The sequence below is a fragment of the Danio aesculapii genome, chromosome 18, assembly GCF_903798145.1.
Source record: "Danio aesculapii chromosome 18, fDanAes4.1, whole genome shotgun sequence".
In the NCBI taxonomy this organism is placed as follows: domain Eukaryota; kingdom Metazoa; phylum Chordata; class Actinopteri; order Cypriniformes; family Danionidae; genus Danio; species Danio aesculapii.
In genome coordinates this window covers 22249628-22267893 of record NC_079452.1, presented here as the reverse complement: position 1 = coordinate 22267893, position 18266 = coordinate 22249628, and positions in this window count along the sequence as shown.

Sequence of the window (18266 nt, the reverse complement as noted above, 5' to 3'; positions counted from 1 at the left end):
TCTAATCTCATCTCAACTCAATTAAACTTAAATAATCTAATCTAATCTCATCTCAACTCAATTAAACTTAAATAATCTAATCTAATCTCATCTCAACTCAGTTAAACTTAAATAATCTAATCTAATCTCATCTCAACTCAATTAAACTCAAATAATCTAATCTCATCTCATGAAAGGGGACTCTCATCCTCTCATCTACACTCATCTTAACTCAACTCAGCTCAACTCAGTTAAAATCAACTAATCTAATGTAATCTTAACTCAACTCAACTAATTTAAACTCCATTAAACTCAACTCAACTCAACTCAGTTTAACTCAAATAATCTCAACTCATCTCATGTCATTTCATGATAGGGGACTCTCATCCACTCATCTACACTCATCTTAACTCAACTCAATTAAATTCAGCTCACCTCTTCATCTTACTCCATTGGCAGATTATTTTGCTTGTTTTAAGGTAAAACTCACTTAATTTTTACCTATTATATACGAAAACAAGACAATATATTTTTTTTACCTGTCTGAAAAATGCTTCTTGATTCCAGAAATTGTAGATATTTGAACCAGAAACAAGATGAAAGATGCATATTTTGCTGCTGTTGATTTCAGAATCAGACTGGCGTTCTCTCCCGGGATACGCCTCAATCTATCTCTACTTTTCAGAAATGTAACATTTGGTGTAATTATCTGGAAACTGGAGAAGTATGAGGATCTAATGTTGTGGTAATGTTCACAGTGTAGAAGGAAATGCTTTCCAACATTCTCTCTCTCTCTTTGTGTGAGTGTGTGTGTATGCAGGCCTACAAAGAAGCTGCAGTTGCTTACTATAGGCATCATCATTGCTTATGTAATGGGCACATTATCACAAGCATGATCTGTGTGTCCTGCGACTGGGAAGTCCATGGGAAGTCCGTGTTGACTCACTGTGTATGCATGAAAAAACAACGCGTCCCTGAATCAAATGGTGTTAATCATGGCTGATGTCACTGGTTCAATCATTACATTACAATACTGACATCATGATGGGACTGGAGGCCAAGATCAGGGCTGTGCGATTTGCGGAAAATATCTAATTGCGATTTATCTTTGTTTTTTCAGATATTGCGGTTGTGATTTGATTAGTGATTGAATTTTGTAGTCAAGCTTCAGCTCAATGATCTGTATCGTAGCTTCTTACTGCTAAAATGCAGTGAGTGTTAGTAAAAGTCAACTTATATTAGCAAACAACTCTGAAATTGTACTTTGCTTGCTACTTGATTGAGTGTCACTGGCAATACTTTTAGTTGACGTTTTAGCAGGCCGCTCCTCATTTAGCCACCCGTGGTGCTTTTTAGGTGCTGCTTGTTGTATTTCCTCGTGCTGTGGCAACAATTCTGCAACAACTCTTACAAATGACCTGGTCTTGTTTGGTGTATGTGACTTTGAAACCATGATATTCCCATAATACTGACATTTCTTTGATATTAATTTGTCTATAATGCTTCTGAAGCAGCAGACACCATCACACTGGTTTGCGCTTTCCTGTTTGTTTGTTTTTTTTATTGTGGACGTTCCGTCGGTTGAGCAATTCTGATTGGGCAGAATAAAAGTGTGCTCACTTAATTAGCTAGTAAGACTGTGACACAAATACGACAGTCACAGTCATATTTGCTCTGCGTGGGGGAAGTTAAATAATATATATTTTATATCGCAGCCTCTTGTGATTAGCTAATCGCAATGTTTCGAATGTTTCTAATCGCACAGCCTTAGCCAAGATGGCAGAGATAGGGGAGGTGTTTCTGCATTACCTAAGTCAAAGATAGCTGGTAAAGTGCTTTAGTTAATTGAATTGTGGTTATTCTACAGTCGCTATAGTAACATAACAACTATAATACTCTATTTGTTCTGCTAATTCTACAGTCGCTATGGTAACACAACTATAGTAATGGGTTTGTTCTGCTAATTCTACAGTTGCTATGGTAACACAACAACTATAATACTCGATTTGTTCTGCTAATTCTACAGTCGCTATGGTAACACAAATATAATACTCGATTTGTTCTGCTAATTCTACAGTCGATATGGTAACACAACAACTATAATACTCGATTTGTTCTGCTAATTCTACAGTCGCTATGGTAACACAAATATAATACTCGATTTGTTCTGCTAATTCTACAGTCGATATGGTAACACAACAACTATAATACTCGATTTGTTCTGCTAATTCTACAGTTGCTATGGTAACACAACAACTATAATACTCGATTTGTTCTGCTAATTCTACAGTCGCTATGGTAACACAACAACTATAATACTCGATTTGTTCTGCTAATTCTACAGTCGCTATGGTAACACAACTATAGTAATCAGTTTGTTCTGCTAATGCTAAAGTCGCTATGGTAACATAACTATAATACTCGATTTGTTCTGCTAATTCTACAGTCGCTATGGTAACACAACTATAATAATTGATTTGTTCTAATTCTACAGTCGCTATGGTAACACAACTATAATAATTGATTTGTTCTGCTAATTCTACAGTCGCTATGGTAACACAACTATAGTAATTGATTTGTTCCGCTACTTCAACAGTTGCTATGGTAACACAACAACTACAGTAAATGATTTGTTCTGCTAATTTTATAGTTGCTATGGTAACACAACTTTAGAAATTGATTTGTTTTGCTAATTCTACAGTTGCTATGGTGACACGACTATAGTAAACAGTTTGCAAATTTATTTCTTTATGGACATTCTTCGAAATATCTCCTCCTGTGTTGCACATACATGTTTGTAGCGAGTAAAGGATGACAGTAGTTGTGTTTTGTCTGCGCTGGCTCTTTAAGTGTTGTTTGTTTCCTACAGTGGTGCAGTGACATTTCTCAAGGTTGCGCAGGTTGCAGATCCGTGAAACTGGAGACAGCAAATTAGGACCCGACGGGTTCATGTACCAGCTTTAATTGAGGGGCTTTTCGCTGACCATTCTGCACGTTTCCCTCTGTGTGTGTGTATGTGTGTGTGTGTGTGCGTGTGTGTGTGTGTGTGTGTGTGTGTGTGTGTGTGTGTGTGTGTGTGTGTGTGTGTGTGTGTGTGTGTATGACTGCAGTGCTGCAAATAGGTGTGTGACTGAGGCAGCTATTTCTGACTGTGTTGAGGTGTTGAGGGACTTTTATACTACATCTTTAATGCAGAAAAAATGACACTGTGTGCTGGATGACTGCCAGGATGTCCCCTATAGACACACACACACACACACACAGACCCACACACACATACTCTTCTTCTGCATGCAATTAAAAACTCATCCACACTTTTAAAAATGAGAAATATGATAATTGCCTGAATGTGTGCAGACTTGAGGGAACACAGGTGCTAATTCAGACACACACACACACACACACACACACGCGCACACACACACACACACACACACAGGATACATGCTGCCCAGCAACAGAGGACAATAATATAAAAATGTCACGTGAATTTGGTTCTTTTTTTGTCTTTGCAGAACTGATAGTAGTTCCCGTAACATGCACTAGATGGCAGTAGACTGACGTCACACAGTCTCCCTGGCAACTGCTGTGATGTGTGTGTGTGTGTGTGTGTGTGTTTAGAATGGAAAGCTGAGTACATTCTGGCTACTGTCTCTTCAGTAGAATGAGACACAGAAAACATGAGTGGCATTTAAGAAAGATACCTGGAGATAGACACAGTACTAAAGGACGCTTCATTCGTTTGTTTGTTTGTTCGTTCGTTCATTCATTTGTTCGTTGGTTTGTTATTTTATTCATTCGTTCATTCATTTATTCATTCATTTGATTGTTTGTTCATTTGTTTGTTCATTTGTTTGTTAATTAATTCATTCATTCATTAGCTGCGTTCGACTTCATGCAGCGCTGCGCAGATCGATCGAAATCTGTCTTAAAGTGGTGCATGCCAATTAGAAATAAATAATTTGCTCATTATGGCTAGATTGTTTGCACAGATATATTATTGAGCTTCCCAAAGGAAACCCACACCAACACAGGGAGAACATGCAAACTCCACACAGAAACACCAACTGACCCAGCCGGGACTTGAACCAGTGATTCAGGCAACAGTGTTAACCACTGAGCCACCGTGACACCCTTTGTTGACCAACATAAAAGTACTGATCAGCCTTTATAACTATATGAAACACATTTGAAATGACAGCTGACCTAAATGCAGTTTTTGAGGAGGTCAAATTGGAGAATCCACAGCTCACACCATCTGTATCCTGAAGAGAAAGTCTGCTATTTGATCATATTCCCCAGCGGAGAGCTGTGATCAAACATAAGCAGATTTATGAGTGCACAGCAAACACATCCTTCAGGTGGGATGATCTGCTTTATTCTCAGATGTGGGAAGAAAAGGCTGGAAATAAATCCCACATTCCTGCGCCGTGATGTAAAATCAGTCCATCTCTGTGTGTGTTTGCCAAACACCAGACTTCACACCACCCACCAGCTCTGATGAGGAGCTCCATTTTAGTCTTTGATAAAATATTACACAGATTTAGAACAGAATGTCTGCTGAGTGCCATTATTCCTAATACACACATGAAGCTTCCAGAAAAAATGCTGTGTGTGTGTGTGTGTGTGTGTGTAAGCCTGACTCATGCTCAACTCTCACATCTATCTATCTATCTATCTATCTATCTATCTATCTATCTATCTATCTATCTATCTATCTATCTATCTATCTATCTATCTATCTATCTATCTATCTATCTATCTATCTATCTATCTATCTATCTATCTATCTATCTATCTATCTATCTATCTATCTATCTATCTATCTATCTATCTATCTATCTATAAACTGTATCCATACTTTTCATCCACATATCCATCCACATATCCATCCATCCATCCATCTGCCTACATATCCATCCATCCATATTTCATCCATCCATCCATTCACCCATCCATCATCCATCCATTCATTCATTTGTCCATCCGTCTGTCTACATATTCAACCAGCCAGCCATACGTCCATCTATCCATCTATCCATCATCCATCTATTATCCATCCATCCATTCATCCATCATCCATCCATCCATCATCCATCCATCCATCCATCCATCCACCCATCTACATATCTATCCATCCATTAATCCATCCATCCATCCATCTGCCTACATATCCATCCATCCATTCATCCATCCATTTATCCATCATCCATGCATCCATCCATCCATCCATCCATCCATCATCCATCTATCTGTCTACTTATCCATCCATCCATCCATATAGGCAAGGCAAGGCCTTCCACATATTCATCCATCCAGCCAGCCATCCATCCATCCATCCATCCATCCACTGTATCCATCCATCCATCCATCCATCCATCCATCTATCCATATTTCATCCATCCATCCATTCACCCAACCATCATGCATCCATTCATTAATTAGTCCATCTGTCTGTCTACATATTCAACCAGCCAGCCATACGTCCATCTATCCATCTATCCATCATCCATAAATTATCCATCCATCCATCCATCCATCATCCATCCATCCATCCATCTATCATTCATCCATCCATCTATCCATCCATCCATCCACCCATCTACATATCCATCCATCCATCCATCCATCAATCTGCCTACATATCCATCCATCCATTCATCCATCCATTTATCATCCATCCATCCATCCATCCACCCATCTACATATCCATCCATCCATAATATATAACACAATATAATGTTGCAGGAGTCTTTACATGGACATCACTGTAAATGACCAGTGCAGATAATGATGGAATGTCCAGTGTGTGTATGTATGTGTGTGTGTGTGTGTGTATGTATGTGTGTGTGTGTTGACAGAGCTGGTTGTTAGGACTTTGTCAAACAAGCTCTCCGTGTGTAATTCCAGCCGTGACGCGGCTCAGTTCTGGCATGCCACGGCCGTGATGTGGGATCCCAGAGAAGTGGAGCGGTTCAGAAACAGACGCCCCAAATAAAGGCCAACAGCTGCAGGACGAGGAGCTGCCCAAATCTGCCCAGGGGTCACTGACCTGTGGAGCGTCTGAGTGGTGAGGTCACTGCATGGAGAATCTGGATCTCCACACAGGACCATGAGCTCATGAGGAGCTATCTGACAATTAAAACACACACAAGCGCAAACCAAGGAGAAAAATGAGCAGAGACTACACCAAAAATATGACACAGATTCATTACTTCAGACAAAATGCCTTTGTTTTTTTCAAAAATAATATGTTCAATAGCTGTAGTGTGTGTGTGTGTGTGTGTGTGTGTGTTTTCACTTATCGGCCACTTTATTAGGTACACCTGTCCAACTGCTTGTTAATGCAAATTTCTGATCAGCCAATCACATGGCAGCAGCTCAATGCATTTAGGCATGTATACATGGTCAAGATTATCTGCTGCAGTTCAAAGCGAGCATCAGAATGGGGAAGAAAGGGAATTTAGGTGACTTTGAACGTGGCATGGTTGTTGGTGCCAGACGGGCTGCTCAGAGTATTTCAGAAACTGCTGATCTACTGAGATTTTCACGCACAACCATCTCTGGGGTTTAAAGAGAATGGTCTGACAAAGAGGAAATATCCAGTGAGCGGCAGTTCTGTGGGCGCAAATGCCTTGTTAATGCCAGAGGTCAGAGGAGAATGGCCAGACTGGTTCCAGCTGATAGAAAGGCAACAGTAACTCAAATAAGCACTCGTTACAACCGAGGTCTGCAGAAGAGCATCTCTGAACACACAACACGTCCAACCTTGAGGCGGATGGGCTACAGCAGCAGAAGACCACACCGGGTGCCGCTCCTGTCAGCTAAGAACAGGAAACTGAGGCTACAATTCACACAGGCTCACCAAAACTGGACAATAGAAGATTGGAGAAACGTTGCCTGGTCTGATGAGTCTCCATTTCTGCTGACACATTCGGATGCTCGGCTCAGAATTTGGCCTCAACAACATGAAAGCATGGATCCATCCTGCCTTGTATCAGCGGTTCAGGCTGGTGGTGGTGGTGTAATGGTGTGGGGGATATTTTCTTGGCACACTTTGGGTCCATTAGTACCAATTGAGCATGGTGTCAACGCCACAGCCTACCTGAGTATTGTTGCTGACCATGTCCATCCCTTTATGAGCACAGTGTCTCCATCTTCTGATGGCTACTTCCAGCAGGATAACACACCATGTCATAAAGCACCAATCATCTCAGACTGAATTCTTGAACATGACAATGAGTTCACTGTACTCAAATGGCCTCCACAGTCACCAGAGCTCAATCCAATAGAGCACCTTTGGGATGTGATGGAACAGGAGATTGGCATCATGGATGTGCAGCCGACAAATCTGCAGCAACTGCGTGATGCTATCATGTCAATATGATGTCAAAATCTCTGAGGAATATTTCCAGTAGCTTGTTGAATCTACGCCATGAAGGATTAAGGCAGTTCTGAGGGAAAAAGGGGTCCAACCCGGTACTAGCCTAATAAAAAACTACCTAATAAAGTGGCCAGTGAGTGTATGTGAGGACTCATAATCACTTGTGTTTGACACTCTCTGGCCTACATTTCCATGCTGAACGTGGCTCTGCACACAGTCAAGAGCAAACACACCTCTGGTGCTCGTCAGAGGAAAAGCTGATGTATTTATTTATTCAGTCATTCACCACTGCAAACAACAGATCCCAACATAAATATGCTGCAAACAAACAACAGCGTTATGACTCTTATTTATTTACAGTGTTTAGAAGGAGTGATAAAGTCTGCATTCCTCCATCAGGAACTCCAGCTCTCCAGATTTCTGACGCAATGGAAAAATGAATGAAACATGGCTGTGTTTCTCAGTCAGAGGAGAAGTGTCTTCTGCACTCGGAAACTCCAGCTCAGACACACACAGAACGAACGTTTCTCGTATTTACTGCAATCATATTTTTAGAAACCATGTTACAAAGAACACTAAGCAACAACTCAACAGAAAAGCTGCACTGCAGATGTTTAGTCTTGTATCTAGTCCAAATATCTAAAACATTGTTATATCAAGAAGCATTTTTTCAAACAAGTGAAAACTATCATCTGGCCAGCACGGCCAGCATTGTGGCCTCACAGCAAGAAAGTCGCTTGTTGGAGTCCCGGCTGGGTCAGTTGGTGTTTCTGATATTGCATGTTCTCCCTGTGTTGGTGTGAGTTTCCTCTGGGTGCTCCGGTTTTCTCCACAGTCCAAACACATGTACTATAGGGGAATTGATTAACTAAATTTGCTGTATTGTATATATATATATGTGTGTGTGTGTGTGTGTGTGTGTGTGTGTGTGTGTGTGTGTGTGTGTGTGTGTGAGTGTGAGTGTGTGAGTGAATGAGTGTGTGTGAGTGAATGAGTGTGAGTGAATGAGTGTATATGGATGTTAATAATATGGATGATAATAATAATAACAATAATAATAATAATGATGATAATAATAATAATAACAATAACAATAATATTAATAATAATAATAATAATAATAATAATAATAACAATAATAATAATAATAATTATGATAATAATAATAATAATAATAATATTAATAATAATAATAATAATAATAATAACAACAATAATAATAATAATAATAATAATAATAATAATAATAATAATAATAATAACAATAATAATAATAATAATGATGATAATAATAATAATAATAATAATAATAATAATAACAATAATATTAATAATAATGATAATAATAATAATAATAATAATAATAATAATAATAATGATAATAATCATAATAATAATAATAATAATAATGATGATAATAATAATAATAATAATAATAATAATAATAACAATAACAATAACAATAACAATAATAATAATAATAATGATATTAATAATAATAATAATAATAATAATAATGATGATGATGATGATGATGATGATGATGATGATGATGATGATAATAATAATAATAATAATAATAAAAATAATAATAATAATAACAATAACAATAATCATAATCATAACAATAATAATAATAATAATAATAATAATAATAGTAATAATAATAATATCAATAATAAACGATGTTTGACCCACTTAGAAAAAATAAAACAAACCTAGCATGAGATGACAAAGCAAGATTCTGAGCAAGCCTGAGATACAAGCTAAAAATGAATAAATAGCACAATAATAAATTAAATATGCATAAAGACAATCTAAACAACTTGATCTCTTGTTCATTATAAATGGTTATAGTTTGACACGAGCTAATTTATGATGATGATAACAGTGTTTGTGTTGCTCGGCAACTGCAGGGAGGCAAACACGGGATGCCATGAATGTCAACAGATGCACTTCTATTTCAGGACGGAGATGGATGGAGATTCGCTTACACGTGTTTTATGAGTCTCCAGTTCAACACCTTCACCACTAAACACTGCTAGCATGTCTCTAAAATGAATTAGCATGCGTCCAGTATGAATTAGCATGTTTCTAGAATGAATTATCATGTTCTTAGCATGTTTCTAGTATGAATTTGCATGTTTATAGAATTAATTAATATATATTTTTAGAATACTTCTAGTATTATTTAGCATCTTGTTAACATGTCTCAAGTATAAATTAGCATGTTCTTAGCATGTTTCTAGTATAAATTAACATGTTTCTAGTATGAAATAATATGTTCTTGGAAGTTTTCTTGAATGAATTAGCATGTTCTTAGCATGTTTATTATAAATTAGTATGTTTGTAGAGCGATTTCGAATGTTTCTTGTACAAATTAGCATAGTCTAGCATGTTGTTAACATGAATTAATGTTTCTAATATGAATGACTTGTTGTTAGCATGTTTGTAGCATGAATTAATGTTTCTAGTATGAATTAGCAAGTTAGCATGTGTGAGTTAGTATGTTTCTAGAATGAATTCGAATGTTTCTCATTAGCATGTTTTTTAGCATATTTCCAGTATAAATTAATATGTTTCTAGTATTAATTAAAATACTTCTAGTATTATTTAGCATCTTGTTAACATGTCTCAAGTATGAATTAGCATGTTCTTAGCATGTTTCTATTATAAATTAACATGTTCTTGGATTTTTTCTAGTATGGATTAGTATGTTTATAGTATGAATTAGCATGCTCTTAGCATGTTCCTAGTATGAATGAACATGTTTCAAGTATGAAATAATATATTCTTGGAAGTTTTCTTGAATGAATTAGCATGTTCTTAGCATGTTTATTATAAATTAGTATGTTTGTAGAGCGAATTCGAATGTTTCTTGTACAAATTAGCATAGTCTAGCATGTTTCTTGTATGAATTAACATGTTGTTAACATGAATTAATGTTTCTAATATGAATGACTTGTTGTTAGCATGTTTGTAGCATGAATTAATATGTTTCTAGTATGAATTAGCAAGTTAGCATGTGTGAGTTAGTATGTTTCTAGAATGAATTCGAATGTTTCTAATTAGCATGTTTTTTAGCATATTTCCAGTATAAATTAATATGTTTCTAGTATTAATTAAAATACTTCTAGTATTATTTAGCATCTTGTTAACATGTCTCAAGTATAAATTAGCATGTTCTTAGCATGTTTCTAGTATAAATTAACATGTTCTTGGATTTTTTCTAGTATGGATCAGTATGTTTATAGTATGAATTAGCATGCTCTTAGCATGTTCTTAGTATGAATGAACATGTTTCTAGTATGAAATAATATGTTCTTGTAAGTTTTCTTGTATGAATTAGCATGTTCCTAGCATGTTTTATTATAAATTAGTATGTTTGTAGAGCGAATTTGAATGTTTCTTGTACAAATTAGCATAGTCTAGCATGTTTCTTGTATGAATTAACATGTTGTTAGCATGAATTAATGTTTCTAGTATGAATTACATGTTGTTAGCATGTTTGTAGCATGAATTAATATGTTTCTAGTATGAATTAGCAAGTTAGCATGTTTCTTGTTTGAACTCCACATCTATAATCCTCTTAGTCTATGCTGACATTATCTTCAGCAGCTCAAACACTCTAATGGCTAATGGACAGACGGCTGCTTCTCACTCAGGGCTGCTGTTTATGCTAATGAGATGGAGTGATGGGCACTAGTGGGCGGGGCTTTCCCCCTCTGATGACACGAACAAAGAGAGAATGTCAATCAAAGTGTTTCATTCATCAAGTCTGATTAGAACAAACACAATTCATTCGTGTTTAATCAGTAGAGGCTGGAGATATTCACACACTGCTGACACACAGCGAGGTTTAAACCTTTTATAGAAGTGAGTTTTTGCATAACAGCTGCCCTTTAAAACAAGTACAACATTTATATTAACACATTCTCCTGTTTTGAGGGGTCAGAAACTGTCACAAAGCTGCCTATTCTGCATTGTAGCTTTAAATAAATGTTATGAAAACCCTCAATATAAAGCAGCTCAGATCAAAGTTCCAGAGGTAAGACTAAATAAAGAGATGTTTATGTGTAGCAAAGCATTAATCCCCTGCAAACTCATTAGCAGCATTACAGTTGGCCATTTATTAATGTGTGTGTGTGCTCCAGTTGGCAGGATGCCTAAGTTACACACACACACACACACACACACCTCTGAAGTGTGTGCCAGCCCTACTTAAAGAGCCTATAATGAAGCAAAACACTGGATAAATGGGCAAGAGAGGACAGACGAGTGGAAGAAGTGAGTCGGTTAGCGGGAACTCTGGAGGAAGTGACATCATGGTGTCCTAGTTTTCCTGTGGCTTCTGCTCGGCTCCAGGAAACTGTGAACAACACGACCACAACACAAAACAGTGACGTGAAGAGGCTTCGGTGTGTGCGGAGCTGCTCCTGAAGACGTCACTGCCTCATTTAATGTTTGTAGGTTTAATAGAAAGCATACAAATCTATTGCATTACAGGCTTTAGGCCAACTTATACAACATACACTTCGGCTGCATGAACTCCATCAATACAAAAACCCCTGATTCCCTTCATATTTATCTGACTTCACCATTTTTAAAAATGTTAAATGCTAAAACTTGATTATCTTCAAAGAAAAAAGAAAAATGCATGAACAAAATTCAAATTGAAAGCATAAATAAATACATAAGTGAAAACATGAATAAATGAATAAAATATGTGCATAAATAAATGCATTGATAAGTGATGAATGAAATGCATAAAATTAATATAAATGCATGAATAACTACAGAAATAAATGCATAAATAAACACGTGAAAACATGAATAAATTAATGCATGAATAAATGTGTGCATAAATAAATGTATAAATAAATGCAAAGATACATGCATTAATAAAAATATAAATAAATGCACAAAAAAGAAAAATTAAATGCATAAAAATCACATGAAAACATAAATAAATGAATGCATGAATTAAAATATATGTGCATATATAAATGCATAGATGAGTGATAACATAAATGCATAAATTATTATAAATACACAAATAACTACCTAAATCCATAAATAAACACATGAAAACATGAATAAATTAATGCATGAATAAATGTATAAATAAATAAAGAAATATGTGCATAAATAAATGCACAACTAAGTGAAAATTAAATGCAGTAATGAATATAGATGCATGAATAACTACAGAAATAAAGCTATAAATAAACACATGAAAACATGAATAAATTAATGCATGAATAAATGCATAAATAAAGAAAGAAATATGTGTATAAATAAAAATATAAATAAATACACACAAAAAAGAAAAATTAAATGCATAAAAATCACATGAAAACATAAATGAATGCATGAATTAAAATATATGTGCATAGATAAATGCATAGATGAGTGATAACATAAATGCATAAATGAATATAAAAACATGAATAAACCTAAATAAATCCATAAATAAACACATGAATAAATTATTGGATGAATAAATGTATAAATAAATGCAAAGATACATGCATAAATAAAAATATAAATAAATGCACAAAAAAGAAAAATTAAATGCATAAAAATCATATGAAAACGTAAATGAATGAATAAAAATATATGTGCATAAATAAATGCATAAATGAATATAAATACATGAATAACTATATAAATTAATGCATAAATTATCATGAAATCATGAATAAATGAATGCAGGAATAAATGTAGAAATATGTGCATGAATAAATGCACAGATAAGTGATACATTAAATGCATAAATTATTAAAAACACACTAATAACTATATAAATGAATGCATGAATAAATGCATAAACACATGTAATAATAAATGATAAATTAAAGGCACAATGGAATATAAATGCATGGGTATCAAATAAATGCATATATAAATGCAAAGATACATGCAATAAATGTGTAAATAAACACATTCATAAATGCACAAATATGAGCATAAATAAATGCACTGAAATGACAAATTGAATCCACAAATAAACCCTTGAATAAATATATTTAAACACATGGCTAAAGGCATAAATAAATATAAATGCATGAATAACTACCTAAATAAATGCATAAATAAACAAATGAAAACATGAATAAAAGAATGCAGGAATAAATGTAAAAATATGTGCATAAATAAATGCACAAATAAGTGATAAAGTAAATGCAAAAATAAATATAAATACATGAATAACATAAATAAATGCATAAATAAATGTAGAAATATGTGCATAAATAAATGCACAAGTAAGTGATAACTTAAATGCATAAATACCATGAAAAACCAAATGAATAAATGCATAAACACATGAAAACATAAATAAATCAGTGCATAAGTAAATGCACAAATAATTGATCAATTAAATACATAAATAAATGTAAAGGCCATAAATAACTACATAAATAAATGCATAAATAAACACGTGAACAAAATGAATGATTTATTATATAAAAATGTAGAAACTTGCATAAATAAATGCACAATTAAGTGATAAATTAAATGCATAAATGAACATAAATGCATGACTAACATTAATAAATGCAAAATAAGTGAGAGATTAAGTGCATAAATGATATATAAATGCCATAAATAACTAAATGAATAAACGCATAAATAGACACATGAACACATAAATCAATGCATAAATAAACATGTGAAAACATGAATAAATTATTGCATAAACATGTAGAATTGTACATAAATAAATGCACAATTAATTAATTAAGTAAATGCATTAAGTATTATCAAATGCATAAATAACTATATAAACTAATGCAATGATGTATATAATGTATAGGTAAACTGATAAATAAATCAAGGAATTATGTCTATGTGAAAAAGCATCCATTTATACTTCAACAAATGCATAAATGCATAGTTAAGAGCATACATAAATGGATAAATAAACACGTGAATAAATGGATAAATAATTGCACAAATATGTGCATAAATAAATGCATAAATTAAATAGATGCATAAATGCACAAAAATAAAAATAATTAAAGCGTAAATAAACATGAATAAATGTAGAAAAATGCATGACTAAATTCATATATATATATGAATAACTCATACATACTGTAATTCATGAATAAATGCATTAATGCACAAATGGATAAATAAATGCTACAAAAATGGCTAAATAATTAAAATAATTAATAAAATAATAATAAATAATGCATGAATAACTGCCCAAATGTGTAAATAAAATTATAAATCCTTGAAGAAATGCATAAATAGCTGTGCATAAATAAATAAAGGCATGCATAAAACAGCATACAGACAGATGGATAAATACTATATGTTCCCCAGTCAGTATGAGGTGACAGAGTTTTCTAGATGCTGCAGGTCTGGAGTTACTGATTTTGTGTCTTGTGTTTCTGTCAGCTCAATATACACACAGTGAGCTTCTGCTGCCATCTGCTGGCTATGTGCTGACACTGCAACAAAACCTGCATGGGGAAATAAAGAGAGAGAGAAAGAGTTCATCTCTTCATCTCCCACTCTCTGCTGTTATTATTATCTCTCTATTTCTCTCTCTCTCTCTGTTCACCACTGCTTCTGCTGTTATTATTATCTTTTGTGGCTCTCTCTCTCGACACACACAATGGTTTTCAGACACAAATACACACACACACACACACACACACACACACACACACACACACACACACCCACACACACACACAGTTGTCGAAAGCTTCCTACACGCTTTGCAAACTCAAGCTGTGGAAGAAAATCAAAACAGAACCAGACAGAGTGAATTGGAGGACGTCCGCTTCTGTGATTTCTGCAGAAACCGGCAGTCACACACACCACTGTGTCAGATGTCAGATATACAATAACTAATCTATTTATAGCACATAGATGAGGCAGAAAACCCAAACACTTCTTATATATAAAACTGAATATATATATATATATATTCTTTCTGTTTTGGCCTGTTCTTCTGAATAATAGAAGCCCTGCGTGTGAACAGATATTTATTTATACAAGATTATATATATATCTATACAACAGTTCTGTCTGGTTCTTGAATCTGATTGGCTGATAGCTGTGCAATATTCTGCAAATAACAGCACTCATACAGCCTCTTCACCCTTGTGTATTACTCCGCCCACATACAGCGACAAGCAGAGACGCTCTGTTGGACAACATCATGTACTTTTGAGGCGTTTGAAGGCGAGAGTGTAGTTGTTTAGATTGCAGTTTATTTATAAGGATAGTGAATCTTAAGGGTAAGATTTATCATCTTAAGGATAATATCTTAAATATTCATCATTTCGGAGCATCAGATTCATTGCATCAGCCGCCATCAGCCTGTCAATGCAGACCAAAGAAAGTAACGGTGGATGTTCCGCCACAAGATGGCAACAGAGAGCGCATAATAAGTCCTTAGGGGGGAAAAACAGTTTTCTCAGTGTACGTTTCGTTATAAATCAGGTAAGTGACATTCTGAGTCGATCTCTCTCTCTCTTGCATGTTCTAGTACTGTATTTATCCCATAGTAATCTGCTAGTGTTTGCTTTGGCTTTTTCAAGGTTAACTATTGTGATCTCCTGATTGTAATAGAGAAATAGTGGGAAGTAGACTGATGGCATTTCATGCTGTTCAGCCTTATAATGTGAGCAAAATCAGCTGTTCTGTCATCATATCAGACATTACGCTAGAGAATCATTCAGACACTAGCTCTAAAGTGACGTTGGTGAATTAATAACAGTTTCTGCTCTTCTGACGTCAGCTGCAGATGTAAATAAATGGTGGAAGAAAGTAGTTCCTCATACAAAAGGGTTTTTGAGACTCTCCATGTTTGATTTTCTTTCTTATATACACCGTTATGTCATTGAACTGCTGTATAAACGCAATATCACACGAGTAGCAGTGCGGCTCAGTCTGCGGCTTCAGCCATGTTGCACTGCTACAAACCTTAAACCTTAACCTTAAAAAAGGGGTTAACAAGGTGCTCTTTAAACATGAAAACAAACTCCTCAACATTTAAAGCCTCAAATGCTAAAGGATGAAGATGCAGTTATAGAAAAAAGTAAAGTTGGAGCTTGTCTAATGTGAGGTGGACGCTTATTTTAGAGCAATAACAAGTACCAGTCAATTTTGACCTTATGGGGACATTTTTTAGTCCCCATGAAGAAAACGGCTCATAAATCAGACAGAAATAAAGGTTTGGAAACTGTAAACATGCTAATCATTTCCTATGAGGGTTAGATTTGATGGTAGAGGGAGAGAATATACAGTCTGTACAGTCAAAACATCATCACGTCCACATAAAGATAGCTGTACAAGTGTGTTTGTATGTGTGTGTGTGTGTGTGTGTGTGTGTGTGTGTGTGAGTCTGAAACGGAGGGACAGAACGCTTGAGTCATGCAAACGCGCAGATATAAGTGTCATGCCGGAAGCTCAGCGCAGTGTTTATCATGCAGTAATGTCAGCGAAGGTTTTAAAGGTCAGACGTTCATCAGAAACAGGCCTGTCAGAAAACACCAGACTCCAGCTCTGCCTCCATATGCTTCATTTCTCCTGCACACACACACACACACACACTAAAGCTTATTATACACCAGCAGAGCCATGCTGACATTTCCCTGCGCATGTCTGCTTTCAGCCGCTGGACGCTTCACATCAGTCTCAGAGATGCGCTGATGATGCAACACACACACACACACACACACACACGCACACACACATCAGTATTAGGATTATTGGACATCCAGGTTGTGTTTTGAGACGTGCTGTGTTCTGCAGGGTTATTTTAAAGTTTGTTAAACTAAATTAAAGTTGAAATAATGACAAGTGAGTAACATTTACACTCAAATATTCCCTTATTTTAGGATTTATTTCAGTAAATGTTGTATATTTACATACTTACATGAACGAATGACCCTGTTTTAGGGGTTAATGTGATAATTACAGTAAATATATGGGAAATGTATGAGCGTTAGTGTGTGTGTGTGTGTGATTGTGCGTGTGTGTGTGTGAGATCAGGTGTGTTTCTGACTGCAGGCTGACTCTCTCCATGTGCTGTGAGGATCATCAGCCTCTGTGGAGCTTCAGAGGTTTGCAGACAGACTGAGACAGAACACACTGTCAGAAGACAAGCCGTCTTGAGGCTGTTTAATTGCACAACACACTCCGAATATCTGCGTCTCCCAGCAGGAACACACGTCTCTCTGGGTCTCCGCTGTTCTCCTGCAGCAGAGCAGAGCTGATCACTGATATGACAGAGAACATGACGCTGCTGTGGGCGACGCTGATGGAGATCTGCTCACTCCTGCTCTTCTGTTCCTGCTGAACTGTGTATACCATATACACAACATATACTGTAGACCTGCCGATCGTTTACTCAGTGAGTCAAAAAGTCTGTGGCACTCTCGACTATCTATCTATCTATCTAACTATCTCTCTCTCTCTCTCTCTCTCTGCGTGTGCGCGCATGTGCGGATGTACGGGGTAGCTGGGAGGGCTGCGTGAGTGTTGGAGCGACTGGCGGCTTGTTTGAGTGAGTTTTCATTCATTTTCTCTTCTCTTTTTCTACAAGTGAGATTTAGTTTATAACATTTAATTATCTAGAGGTCGAGAACATGCCGGCAGATTCAGATGGGTTTGCTTCTTTAACAGCCCGACATGGTTGTAAATGTTTACCGGATGAATCAATCACCATTGAGGACTGTTTGACAGCTATAAGCGCAGAAATAGGCGCCAGGAATATATTATCGGCATCCAGAATGAACAAGGCAGTTGTTGTGTTTTTGAAGGAAGAGTCAATGGTTCATCACTTAGTTGAGGCCGGACTGTCTGTTGGCGATACTTTTTTACCCGTGTTACCACTGTCGAGCCCTTCAAAAAAAGTAACTCTCTCTAATGTGCCTCC